A 14,599-nucleotide genomic window follows, 5' to 3' on the forward strand; every position below is an offset into this window, starting at 1 on the left:
CTGGCTCCCCGTGGACAAGAGGATCACCTTTAAACTCCTCACCCACACTTACAAGGCTCTACACAACACCGGACCTACCTACCTCAACTCCAGACTCAACTTTTACGCCCCCACTCGTCAACTCCGCTCTGCCAATCTCGCCCTCGCCATCGTCCCCAGGATCCAGCGCAAGACCGGCGGCGGCATATCCTTCTCCTTCCTCTCCGCCAAGACCTGGAACTCTCTCCCCACCTCACTGCGCCAGACCCAGGACCTCCTCGCCTTCAGGAGACTCCTCAAGACCTGGCTCTTCGACCGCTAACAGCTCACCACCCCCTCCCCCCCCCCCCCCCCCCCCAGCGCCTCGAAACCCTGACAGGTACATAGTGCGCTTTACAAATGTAATGATCGATTGATTGATTGATTTTTATGTCTAATGTATGTAAGGCTCTTTCGGCTACTGAGTCTGGTTGTGGAAAGAAGACTGGGAGTTCCACTGTTTGGTTTAGGTGGAATGGTGATATAACCTTTGGTAAGAATTTGGGATTTGTACGCAGAACCACTTTATGTTTATGCATTTGTATAAAGGGTTCTTGTATAGTAAACGCTTGTATCTCACTTACTCTTCTAAGTGATGTGATAGCTATGAGACAGGCTACCTTCCAAGTTAAGTATTGCACTTCACAAGAGTGCATGGGTTCAAATGGTGGTCCCATGAGTCGTGTTAATACAATATTAAGGTTTCACAAAGGTACTGGTGGTGTTCTCGGGGGTATGATTCTTTTTAATCCCTCCATAAATGCTTTGATGACTGGGATTCTAAAAAGGGATGTTGAATGTGTAATCTGCAGATAGGCAGATATTGCTGTGAGATGTATTTTAATAGAAGAGAATGCTAGTTTAGACTTTTGTAAGTGTAATAAGTAACTTACAATGTCCTTTGCGGAAGCATGTAGTGGTTGAATTTGATTATTGTGGCAGTAGTAAACAAATCTTTTCCATTTGTTTGCATAACAATGTCTTGTAGTAGGTTTCCTAGCTTGTTTAATGACCTCCATACATTCTTGTCTAAGTGTCCAAATTCTAAGACTTCAGGAGCCAGATTGCTAGATTGAGCGATGCTGGATTTGGGTGTCTGATCTGTTGTTTGTGTTGAGTTAACAGATCTGGCCTGTTTGATAAATTGACGTGAGGTACTACTGATAGGCCCACCAGTGTTGTGTACCACAGTTGGCGAGCCCAGGTTGGTGCTATGAGTATTAGTTTGAGTCTGTTTTGACTCAGTTTGTTTACCAGATAAGGAATGAGTGGGAGAGGGGGAAAAGCGTAAGCAAATATCCCTGACCTATTGATCCATAACGCATTGCCCTTGGACTGAGGGTGTGGGTACCTGGACGCTAAGTTTTGGCATTTTGCGTTTTCTTTTGTTGCGAATAGGTCTATTTTTGGAGTTCCCCAGCATTGAAAGTAATCTTGTAGGATCTGGGGATGAATTTCCCATTCGAGTGTTTGTTGGTGATCGACTGATATTGTCGGCTAACTGGTTTTGAATGCCTGGGATGTATTGTGCTATTAGGCGAATGGGATTGTGAATTGCCCAATGCCAAATTTTCTGTGCTAAGAGACAGTTGTGACGAGGGTGTCCCTCCTTGTTTGTTGAGATAATACATTGTTGTCATGTTGTCGGTTTTGACAAGAATGTGTTTGTGGGCTATCAGTGGTTGAAATGCTTTCAATGCTAGAAACACTTCCAACAGTTCTAAATGATTTATGTGCAGTTGTTTTTGTTGATTGTCCCATTGTCCCTGTATACTGTGCTGGTTGAGGTGTGCTTCCCACCCCATCATGGAAGCATCTGTTGTGATCACGTATTGAGGCACTGGGTCTTGGAATGGCCACCCTTGGTTTAAATTTATAGGGTTCCACCATTGAAGCAAGAAGTGTGTCTGGCAGTCTACCAACACTAAATCTTGGAGTTGACCCTGTGCTTGTGTCCATTGCTTTGCTAGACACTGTTGTAAGGGCCGCATGTGTAATCTTGCGTTTGGGATAATGGCTGTGCATGAAGACATCATGCCTAGAATTTTCGTTACAAACCTCACTTGGTATTGTTGGTTGGGCTGCATGTTTAATGCTATATTTTGGAATTCTTGTACCCTTTGCAGACTTGGAGTGGCAATCGCTTTTTGTGTGTTGAGTGTTGCTCCCAAGTATTGTTGCATCTGGGATGGTTGTAGATGTGATTTTTGGTAATTTATATAAAACCCTAGTTTGTGTAGAGTTTCTATAACGTATTGCGTGTGAAGAAGACACTGCTGCTGAGTGCTGGTTTTTATTAACCAATCGTCTAAGTATGGGAATACGTGCATGTGCTGTCTCCTTATATGAGCGGCTACTACTGCAAGGCATTTTGTGAATACCCTTGGGGCTGTTATCCCGAACGGTAACACCTTGAATTGATAATGCACGCCGTGTATTACAAACCTTAAGTATTTTCTGTGCGAAGGATGTATGGGTATGTGAAAATATGCATCCTTGAGCTCTAACGTTGACATGTAGTCCTGTTTTTTGAGCAAGGGAATCACGTCTTGAAGTTTTACCATGTGGAAGTGATCTGATTTGATGTGGAGATTCAGTGTTCTGAGGTCTAATATGGGTCTCAACGTTTTGTCCTTCTTTGGAATTAGGAAATATAGTGAGTAGACACCTGTTCCTTTCTGATGGTTGGGTACTAACCCTATTGCCTGTTTTTGTAACAATGCTTGGACCTCTAGTTGTAATAGGTCTAAGTGTTGTTTGGACATATTGTGTGCCCTTGGTGGCACATCTGGCGGGAAAGTTATGAATTCTATGCAATAACCATGTTGGATAATGGCTAGGACCCATGCGTCCGTACTGTTGTGTGTCCAGTTTTGGTAGTATGCAGTAAGTCTCCCCACCACTGGTGTTAAGTGTTGGGGTTTTGTGACATTGAAATCACTGTTTGGTTTGACTTGTCTTAGGTGTTTGGAATTTTCCCCTTCCTCTTGGGAATTGTCCACCCCCGTATGAGCCACAAAACCCTCCTCTCTGGTATTGTCCCGGATAGGTGGGTCTGGTTTGCGAGGTGGAAGGCTCTTGTGTTTGGGTACGAACCCCCCCCCCTCTAAATTGTGGCTTTCTAAAAGTTCCTCTGCTTTGTGGGGAGTAGAGCGCGCCCATGGCTTTGGCCGTGTCTGTGTCCTTTTTTAATTTCTCAATTGCAGTGTCCACCTCCGGCCCAAAAAATTGTTCCTGGTTAAAAGGCATGTTTAACACAGCTTGCTGGATTTCGGGTTTGAACCCTGAGCTCCATAACCATGCATGCCTGCGAATGGTTACCGCAGTGTTGACTGTCCGTGCTGCTGTGTCTGCCGAGTCCAATGCGGATCTTATCTGGTTGTTGGAAATTGCTTATCCTTCCTCAACAACCTGTTGGGCACGTTTCTGGTGTTCTTTGGACAAGTGCTGTATAATATGTTGCATCTCATCCCAGTGTGCCCTGTCGTAGCAAGCCTGTAGGGCCTGCGAGTTTGCAATCCGCCATTGATTGGCTGTCTGTGCTGCCACTCGTTTGCCCGCTGCATCGAACTTCCTGCTCTCTTTGTCAGGTGGTGGTGTGTCTCCTGATGATTGGGCGTATGGCCTCTTTCTTGCTGCTCCCACGACCACCGAATCTGTTGTCAGTTTCTGTGTTATAAACACAGAGTTCGTTGGGGGAGGTTTGTATTTTTTCTCCACCCTAGGCGTGATAGCCCTGCCTTTCACTGGGTCCTGGAAGACTTGTTTTGCGTGCTTGAGCATGCCTGGGAGCATTGGCAGACTTTGGTAGGAACTGTGGGTGGATGCCAAGGTGTTAAATAGGAAGTCATCCTCTATTGGCTCTGAATGCATTGCTACATTGTGGAATGTAGCTGCCCTTGATAATACCTGCACGTATGCAGTGCTGTCCTCTGGAGGGGACGGCCTTGTCGGGTAACAATCTGGACTGTTGTCGGAGACCGGTGCATCATATAAGTCCCATGCATCCGGGTAATCCTGCATCATCCCCGTGTCGGTGACTGCATTGGGGGGTGTTGTTACCGGGGACAGCTGTGGTGAATGTAGTGGAGAAGGCTGTGTCGAAAACCTTGGTGGTGGTGTTTTGTCTCTAGCCATCTTTGCCTTTGGCTGCATTTCTGACTCTTGAATTGCCAGCTTTCTTTTGATTTTAATTGGAGGAAGAGTTTGTATTTTTCCAGTCTCTTTCTGGATGTGCAGCCTCCTCTGGGTATGGTCTGGTTCCCCCATACTTCTTTCCTGCTCAAATCTATGTACATGCATTTGGGCAGAAAGTCCTTGCTCTTACGTGTAAGAGCCTAATTTGGGCTCCGAGGCTGCTTTTTGCGGTACCGAAGGTTTCTAAACAGTCCATTTCGGTTCCGAGGTAACCTTTTTCACCTTGGGTGTGTCGAACTCTCGTGCCGAGATGGTTCGGAGCCTGTATCTCGACCGGAGTCAGATGTCTTCGGCAGTTGTGTGTCCTTTTTCGGTGCCGATGGTTGGTCACAGTGTTTTCGATGGGTTAAGCCATGCCCTGCTGGCGGTGGCATCCCCTTGGCCTTTATGATCTTGGAGTGAGTCTTGGACGGGGCAGTTTTACTCACAGTTTTCTGCGTTGTCGTCGGTAGCTCACTTTCGGAGTCGCCTGAGTCTGTTCCTTGTATGGAGATACTTTCCTCCTCTTCGACATCGATCTGTTCTCTCGGTGTCGACGCCATTTGTAGTCTTCTGGCTCTTTGATCACGTAGAGTCTTTTTGGATCAAAATGCCCGACAGGCCTTGCAAGTATCCTCCCTGTGTTCCGGTGATAGACACAGATTACAGACCAAGTGTTGGTCTGTATAAGGATACTTCGCGTGGCAATTCGGGCAGAAGCGGAAGGGGGTCCGGTCCATTAGTTTTGACGATGGACGCGGTTGGGCCGACCAGGCCCCGCTAAAGAGTGGAAGCCCCGAAGGGCCGCCGGAGCGCTTCTACTATCGGTGTCGATACACTAACACTAAACCGGTACCGAGCGCAAACAAAACCGTTGAATTTCCGATGTTTAGCTAAATTTCCTGATTCTAAATACGGAGCGAAGAGGAACACTTCCGAACCCGATGGCGGAAAGAAAACAATCTAAGATGGAGGCGACGCCCATGCGCAATGGGAGCCTCGGTCTCGTGACTCGAAAAGACTTCTTCGAAGAAAAACATCTTGTAACACTCAGAGCCCAACACTAGATGGCAGGATAATGCACAGCATTTGTATCTGCAGCTACACATGCCATCAAACACACACATATATATATATATATATATATATATATATATATATATATATATAGATAGATATATATATATATAGATAGATATAGATAGATATAGATAGATATATACACACACACACACACACACACACACACACACTCTAATGGCCTTCCCTCAAGTGTATGCTAGGCGGGTATATTTACGATTGGTGTCTTTGACGCTGGTTGTGGAGTTTTATGGCTAGCAGCAGCATTAGGAAGAGTTCAGGTTCCATGGTGGATGCGGAGAAGCCTGTGTTCCTGAAGGTGAGTGTCCCCTTTTATGTTCGTTCCTCCAGGCTTATTGCGCCGGGGCAACCACCACGGATATCCTGGCGGTGTGCGACCTCGTAATATGAACAGTGGAAACATGTTTCCCGCCAGCCTGGAGGTGCCTACCGCAGGCTGTGGCAGCTTGTCCGCAATGGCGGTGACTTGGCTGTGTTCCAGTCGGAACACCGCCATAAATATGGCGGTCTATTACACCGGGCCGGCGGCAGTGCAACCGCCATGGTCCTTGGACTGCCAAACTCGTAATGAGGGCCTTAGTGAGGAAAATTTCAACCATTGCTGGCATAATTTCCAAGCAGAGTACGTTGTTACTATACCAGAGTGTTCCGATGACACCTAGTAAGGGTCTGGCCTATTTGTGCTAAAACACCCTGAGGAGTTTACAGAACATGAAGGGCACTCATTGGTGTCTTCTGGCCACAATAAGCACCCACCAGGACATGAAAGTGATGTGTTGAATGTTCCATTCTGGACCCATTCATCGAGCTGATCTTCAGATGCATTTATATACTTTTGCCATTTGTAAAATTTTGCAGGGGTAGGAAAGCTGGGCACATTCAGTTCCTTAACTTTTGCTAAGCCTAAACAACTTGTTTGTTGTACAGTTTCATTCAAAAATATAATTTGAACAGGTATCAGTCATGCTCTAAATAAAGCTTACTTTCCACTTATTTGCCAATTTTTAGTTCCCTCCCACTTTTCAAGTCTAGTGACTTCACCAGTAATCATAGCCTTCTATAGCTAGCCGGAAAACAAAGGAATTAGAATACATTAACTTTGTGTCTGTCAATGAAATATATTGGCTTTCCATCACTGGCAATTTAAAATAATACGACTCAGCATTTTTAACATTGTACCCAGAGAAATATGCAAACTTTTCAATATACGTTGTGGAACTCACCACTGGTGGAGTCAGATAGTGTTCCCACTATGTGTAATTAAAAATATTCTTTGGGGTGCTTGCTCTGTTAATGAAATAATGTAAATTATTACAGAACATATCTCCATAATTTTCTTTGGATTGATACACATAGTCATTTTCAAATACTGTATCATACTGTATATCAGACATCATAGAATCAACTGTTTTCACATACCAATCATCAGAAACCACTCTGGCTGTAATTACATCGTTCATGGAAAGTATGAATACATACGGAATTTGAATTACCTCTGTCGGGCCATATATATAAAATAAAACTTTATTCCAAACAATCCCATCAGGAATTGGTATAGCAGAAATGGGACAAGTCTCTGCGGACTTTGTGTGAAGAAAAATGTGGTTTTAAAACATCATCCACCAGTTCAACTGAAGAGCGTTCAGGAATGTAATGACCACGTATCAAAAAGAAAATGACAAACCCAATCCAAAGGAGGAAGGCAAGTACAGCTAAAAAAAAAACAGAGTTCCATGGAACAATTAAATAATTAATTTTGAGCCAAATGCTGACAGTTCTGTTGTAGTAGAGGTAGATGAGTCCGTGAAAGTGCCATTAATGTCAGAAAAGTATACAGAAGCAGTCCGTGCAAAAACTGGGGCCGTATTTGGAAGAGGAGAACTAGCCGAAGTCTCCCTCAGTGGTTCATAATAGACTATGCCATCCATTTGTGTAGAATTTGAATAAAATCAATCAATATTATTGACGTTATTTGTAGTAATAGAAGTTAGTGGAACCAATGATAGTTCATTTTCCACCCTCCCCAAGCTCGGAGAGGTGTCACTGTTGCTGCTTAAAACCTGTAAAGGAACATCCTGGTCTGTAGGAAGAGGGATTTGCATAGCACCAGGGAGTTCCCTAGGTCTGCTGTGCACGTTCAGCCATATAGTGTAGCTTGACATTGTCGATGGAGACAAAGCGATTTTCTTTAAAACTAGGCTGCAGCGGTCAAATTACAGTTCTGGTACTGTGTATTCCCAGGACTGGAACCAGTGAACGATAAGGACCAAACTCCTTTTTCACAGCAATCTTTTCTCATACCAGATTCCCAACTTTTAGAATCCAGCTGGTAGATGTTATTGGTACATCCCTTATTCCCAAGGAGGCAGCACTGGCAGATGCGTTGTCATCACAGAACTGTTATAAGTCCTGCAGACAGTGACACATTCATTTATGTCAAAGGATGTATCTGCCGCCTCCATGCCAGGACCATGAAGGTCTAGAACATACATTTGTGTTCCAAACAGGCATTTGTATGAAATACACTACTCCCCAGGGAGCTTCTGGGCAGATTGTTATGTGCTCTCTGTACTCCATACAGGTGTCTAGGCCAACTACGACCCTTGCCTAATACTCCGGCTGTTAAGGATTGCTTTAAATCTGGTATTGTCGTTCCACGACAATATTTCCCACAGGATGAAATGGAGACGAGTAATGCAGTTGGACCCCTAAGGAAGCCATGGCATCCCTGAAAGCCCTTGAGGCAAAAGCATATGTGTTGATAAAGACTTGCAAATCTTTAATAACAGTTCGAGCGTCAGCAGAGCATTTTGGGCAAACCCATTGAAATTTGGCACATGAGTCAACAGCGACTAAGATGTATTTGAATGCACTATCAGGTGTCAGGGTACTACAATGGTCAAAGTAAACATACTGTAATGGTTTTCTGGATATTAGGAGGGGTGCCTGTGGTGGGCGTTTGACGATGGATCCTTTTTATTTGCTGGCAGATGTCACAAAAAAGGACATACTGCTTGGTCCGTTTGTAGAGACATGGCCACCAGTAAAGTGCCTGTAATAATGATATTGTAGCTGCCACACCGGCATGGGCAGAAGCAACTCCCTCATGCGCTGCTTTGATCAATTCAGGTCTTTGGTCTTTATTGGGAATCACAAGTTTACCCACACCTGGTATAACTGCTAGAGCTGTATTGAGGCATGATATGCAGTAGGAATATTTAGCAGGATATGCTTTTGGTAACGGCGTGCCATCAGCCGAAGCTTTCACAGCTGCCAGTGTTTCATTACACAATTTTGTTCTAGAATGAGTTACTGCAGCAACAAAAGCCGAAGCTACTGATGATTTGGCTGCTCCATCAGCCAAAGTGTTGCCTGTATTTCAACACGCTGATGTCCTAGTGTATGTGCTACATGGACATTGGGTAGCGTTTCTTTCAGATCTGCTACTTTCCCCCACAGACTTCTGTGTTTAATGGTATTTCCTTTTGAATCTCTGAACCTATTCTGGCGCCAGTAATGCAGATATTCATTGAAGGACTAGAATCATAGTCAATCACCGTCATCTGCTCAGGATCCGTACGTTCCAGTGCCATCACCAGGGCCTTGAGCTCTGCAAGTTGTGCAGTGCAGTCCGCTAGGGTCTGTGTATACGTATGTTGTGGATGAACTTGCCATCTGTTATGTATCCACTCACGACTGCGCAAGCGGCGTAATATAGATGTTTGGTGCCTATAGCTGGTTGGGCTGAGCCATCACACTATAAAATTGTTTGATACTGTTCAACAAGCAATGTGTTTAATGGAACCGGATATTCAAGTTCATATTGAAAAAACTCTTCGGTTTGAAATTTTGAATCAAAAATATATCACTACTTATGTCCAGCTGCATAATGGTAATGCTGAACCTAGGAATGTTTGGTATCAAACATCATACCGCAATACTGTTGCAAGTATAGGAAGTATGATTCCATGCACTCTAGGGGCTCCTTAGAGGATCCACAGCATTGCTACCACCACCTCTAAGACAGGTTCTTGCCCTCCTGCTGCTTGATCTGATCAAGCCCAGGAAGGAGGAGTACATTTTTTTTTTTGGGAGAGGGAGGTAACACCCTCTCCCTTTGGAAATAGCTGTGACTGGCTTGGGAGGGGTAGCCTCCCCAAACCACTGGTGTGCTTTGAAGGGCACATATGGTGTCCTCTGTGCATAAACCAGTCCACACCCATTCATGGAGCCCCCCGCCCCCCCCCCCCCCTCCACCCCCCCCAAGTCCCTTCTCTGGCAAAAACTGGACAATGAAAGGGGAAGTGACCACTCCCCTGTCCATCACCACCCCAGGGGTGGTGCTCAGAGCTCCTTCAGAGGATCCCTGGGTTCTGCCATCTTGTTTCCATGGTTGGCAGGGAACTCTGGGAGCACCTGAGTGGCCAGACCAGGCAGGTGGCAACAGAGCCCCCTCCTTGTAGGTGCTTACCTGGTTAGGTGACCAATTCCCCACCTTTCAGGGCTATTTAGGGTATCTCTGTTGGGTGGGTCCTCCAGATTTGGCTTGCAAGACTCTAGCAGGATTCCTCTGCAAACTCCATTTTGACTTCTGGCCACTAGAACTGTGACTGGACTCTTCAGGAACCGCCAATGCTGCAAACAACTAAGGAGACTCTACTGCAACTTTGTTTCCACAACTCCTGTCAGCTTTGCCACATTTCCCCAGCCGTGCATCCTTAGAAGACAGCAACTCTTCAGCCTGCACAAGAAGGAGAAGGAATCTCCCTTGGAGTGAAGGAGTCATTCCTCTGCAACCGCAGACACCTACAGCAAACGACAACCGGCTGCGTGGCTCTCTCCTCATCTTGAGCTGCATGGATCCTGCATCACCGGTGGTGGTCCGGAGTAGTCCTCTTAGTCCTATCTGCCAGCTGTCCAACTTTGGTGGAGATAAGCCTTTGCCTTCCCACGTAGAACAGTACCCCTGTGCACTGAGTCTTTTGCAGCAGCCACAGCTTGTTGGAATCTCCTCCAAGGGATCTTCAGGCTACGTGCAGTTACAGCCCCCAGCACTCCTTCCTGCAAAGTACAGCCTTGTGTGGGTTCTCCGGTGTTGTGGGATCCTCTTTTGTAGTGCTGCGACTCCTGTGTCCCCGTCCTGTGGGACTCCTGTGAGTGCTGCCTCTGCTCCTGTGTACTCTCTGTGACGCTGAGGGTCTCCTGTGACTCCCTCTCCTGGGTTGGCTCCCACAGGGCCTTGCTGGTCCCCGGCAGCACCACCTTGCCACTAACTGCAAGTTTGCCTTTGCTAAGGCTTGTTGGTGGAATTCCTCCACAGACACCCATCTGCAATCTTCACTCCAGCATGGGACATCTCCTGCATCCATCAGGAACTCTTCTCCGGCTCCAGGGCTGCAGTGTTGACCTGTTCTTCACCACTGACCAACTCCTGTAAGTACAGCTGGGTGGGTAGTAGCTCCCACTCCTCCTGGACTCCAATGTGTCTCCTGGACTTGGTCCCCTTTCTCCACAGGGCTTCTTTCTTCAGGAATCCAACGTTGATCTCTTGCAGTGTTGTCTGGGTGTCTTCTTTTCCTTCTTTCGACTGGTTTGCGGGAAAATCCAGTAATTTATTCCTGCTTTCCTGGGGGGTTGGGAGGGGGCGGGGTACTATGTTACTTACCTTTATGATTTTCTTGTGCTCCCAGCGCCCCTCTACAAATTCCACTTACCTAGGTGGGGGTCCTGTGTGTTTGCATTTCATTATTTTTTGTATATGGTTTGGGCTCCCCTAGGGTCACTATTAGTTATTGCTATTTGCACTGTTTTCTAACCTTTTCTATGCCTATTTCTGATAACTAGTGTTTATATATCTAGTGTGTGTGTGTGTTACTTCCTATTGGAGGGTTGTCCTTCTAGTAATTTGCAGTATTGTGTTACTATATTAAAGTACCTTTATTTGTGTAACACTGTGTGGTTGTTTCATGTGTAAGTGTTGTGTGACTACAGTGGTTTTGCATGAGCTTTCCATGTCTCATAGATAAGCCTTGGCTGCTCATCCACAGCTACCTCTAGAGAGCCTGGCTTCTAGACACTGCCTACACTTCACTAACAGGGGATACCTGGAGCTGTTATAAGGTGTACCCTTACCTTAGGTACCCACCACACACCAGGCCAGCTTCCAACATTGGGGGTGCAGCAGTGGGATAAGCACTTGCAATTGCCTTACCACTCTGTCACTTCGTACTTTCCACAGGAAAGACCACTAACTAGCTAGGAATCTACACTTCTACCTTGTTCCAGGACAAGTTTGGGTAAGAGAGGGGTCTAGGCATAGCCCTTGCTCCAAACTTCTCTAAGAGAGACTAGAAGTTAGGCACACCTTACACCACAAACATTTTTTCAGGACCTAGCACATCTCAGACCATGGGTTCTTCTTATGAGGATCTTACCGTTCAGGAACTGAGTGAAGAGTGTAAGAGCAGGAAACTGAAGACAGGGAGGAACCCTAAGAGTCTGCTCCTAGGCCTTCTCCTCCAGGATGACCCGAGCCATACTGTGGTCAGGAGGAGAGGGAGGAGGGTGTAGTCTCTAGCCCCCCCCAGTGTTAGAGAAGATCTGGACACTGAGGAAGGTCAGGAGGAAACCCCCATAGTGTAGCTGGGAGCACTTAAGGTAGTTGAGGGGATGCCATGTTTCTGGCCCCCCTTGGTGCCCAAAGAGTTAGCCTATAGGGTTAGTAAGCCTAGGGACAGATCATCCTCTGCCCACCCTCACGTCACCTCAGTATCTGAGGAACATACTGCTCAACTCCAGAAGACTACTCCTTAGACAGGGAGCTCAGGAAACTGAGGCCGGAGGAGGCCAAGCTGAGACTGCACTGCAGCAGCAACAGCTAGCCCTAGACAGGGAGGCCTTGGCAGTAGAGAGAGAGGGGCAGGGGTTGGGGTTATCAATCCATGGGGGCAGCAGCAACTCAAGTTTCAGGGAACCTAGGGTCAGGGAGGACTCTTGATTCCAGGAACCTTAGTAAAGTTGTCGCCCTTCAAGGGGAGGGGGGGGGGGGGCAAGGGGTGACATCCATAAGTGGTTCTCTGCTCTGGAGAGGGCCTGTAAAGTACAAAGGGTCCCCAGAGGCAGTGGGCAGCTATCCTTTGGCTCTCGTTCTCTGACAAGGGAAGGGATAGACTCCTTGCTATCAGAGAGGAGGAAGCTGATAACTACACAGTTTTAAAGTCTGCTCTTTTGGATGGTTTTGGTCTCACCACAGAACAGTAGTTTAGTTTAACAAATGTTTAGTGCACATGGCTACCCAGAGGCTTCCCAGCATTGAAGGTAGACCGACCACCAAACTCAGAGATGCCTATACTGTGAATAGAAACGTCTTCAGTCTCTTACGAAAGGAAGATTCTGACTGTTCTTGTCGGCGTTCCAAAGGGAGTGAGTTCCAGATTTGCGACTAACTAAAAAAGAACTACCTCCCCATGTTGCTTTCCTGAAACGGGGCATGTTGACCAAAGAGGTGGTAGAGGATCTAAGTGCCCTCTGAGGGGTATAGGGTGTTATACATTGCCTGGGAAACAGCGGACCCTTATTATGAAGGGCTTTATGTGTCATGCAGACGGCCTTAAAATTGATACGTTGTCCTATGGGAAGCCAATGAAGTGAAGCCAGAGAGAGTTTGGCAGACATGTGTGGGTGTGTTCATAAGCAGACGTGCGGCGGCATTTTGCACAACCTGCAATCTCTTTCTTACGTAGCCAGGCAGCTAGGGAAAAGATAGTTACCATAGTCTAAACAAAACAGTATTAGGACCTGAATGATGCGTCTCCTGGCCGAAAAAGGGAGTACTTTGAGAATTTTCCTAATGGTTCTTAATAAACCGAAACAAGTTGCGGCCAACTTTTTAGACTGACAGTCCATCTTAAGACGGGAATCTAACCTGAAGTAACAGTACAGGATAAGGTTTTGGGAGACCAGGAAAGAGTCCTCCCAAGATTGGGTTGAGTTTGTAGATTGATCTGTGAAAGCTCTGGAAGGCTGGTTACATGGTAGCAAAGTCAGTGACCATGAGGGCTTATACAATCTTATTCTGATGGAGCATATACTTAATTGTGTGTCTGATTTGTTGCACTAATACTTGGTAGACTCAGGTCCGACAACTCCCCAAGAATTGGGAAAGGAGGAAGAGAAATGGGTCAAAACAAAGATGAGCAGAAAAGCTCACACGGGGGTCACAAAGACAAGAAAAATTAAACAGGTAAGTCTCAGGACAAGGGTGGGGACAAAGATAAAAGTAAGGCCCACAAAACTCCTCTGGGGATGGGACTAAAACCTCTTCCTCCTCTGCACATATTAAAAAGCCCTGGTGCTGTCTGCAAAGGCCATAGGCCGGAAGACAGCTCCTGTCCTGGTAAACGCCCTGAGCCTTCCACCACTACTACAGCCACTTCCACTCCTAGTGCCCCTAGTAGTTGTAGTAATAATGGTAGGACTACGGGCAGTAGTCAGCCCAAAAGTGTAGTTGTGTTCATATTTGGGTCCATAGTGGAATCTGGGGTAGAGACCCCTAAGACAGTTTCTGTCTCCTAGGGTGGTACTGGCCTTGCCACCCTAGCTGCTTGTCCCCTTAAAATGGGAAAGTACAAGCAGCACATCCAAGTTAATGGTGTTGAGGCCTACAGGTACACAGGTGTCAGTGTCACCATAGTAACTGAAATGTTAGTGTCGCCTGCACAACACTTACTTGGTCACAAGTCACTGATGTGAATAACTCCACTCAGTCCCTTAGCTGTTGCCACTTTAGCTGGGGTGGAGTTACTGACCCTAAACCGGTGGTAGTATCTTCTAACTTACCTGTTGAGTGCCTCCTAGGGAATGGCCTGGAGACCTCAGATTGGGTTGAGGTAGAGTTCCTTGCCCGTGCAGCCATGCTGGGCATCCCCAAACATTTGCTCCCTTTACTCTCTAAGCAGACTAAAGAGCAAAGTAGGGAAGGAGCCCTGGAGCATAGAATAATGGCCCAGGACACTCCTAAACATACAGGCAAGCAGGATACCAAGCTATCCCCTGCCCACCATCCCCCTAAGGACACCACTCCTCTGAGGGAGGTTCCCACCCCTAGGGTGATGCCTGTACCACAGGAGCCAAAAGCTGCCACAGCTGAGCTCCCAGGGCTAAAGGAACCTAAGATAGAACAGCAAACGTGCCCTGTCTTAGAAAACTTGGAGCAGCCCTCCTGCCCTCCCAGAGAAGCTTTGGTGCAGCAACACTCCACCAACCCTGACACCTTAGGACAGCAAACCTGTCCTTCTGTAGAGCC

This window comes from Pleurodeles waltl, chromosome 9 (assembly GCF_031143425.1).
Source record: "Pleurodeles waltl isolate 20211129_DDA chromosome 9, aPleWal1.hap1.20221129, whole genome shotgun sequence".
NCBI lineage: Eukaryota > Metazoa > Chordata > Amphibia > Caudata > Salamandridae > Pleurodeles > Pleurodeles waltl.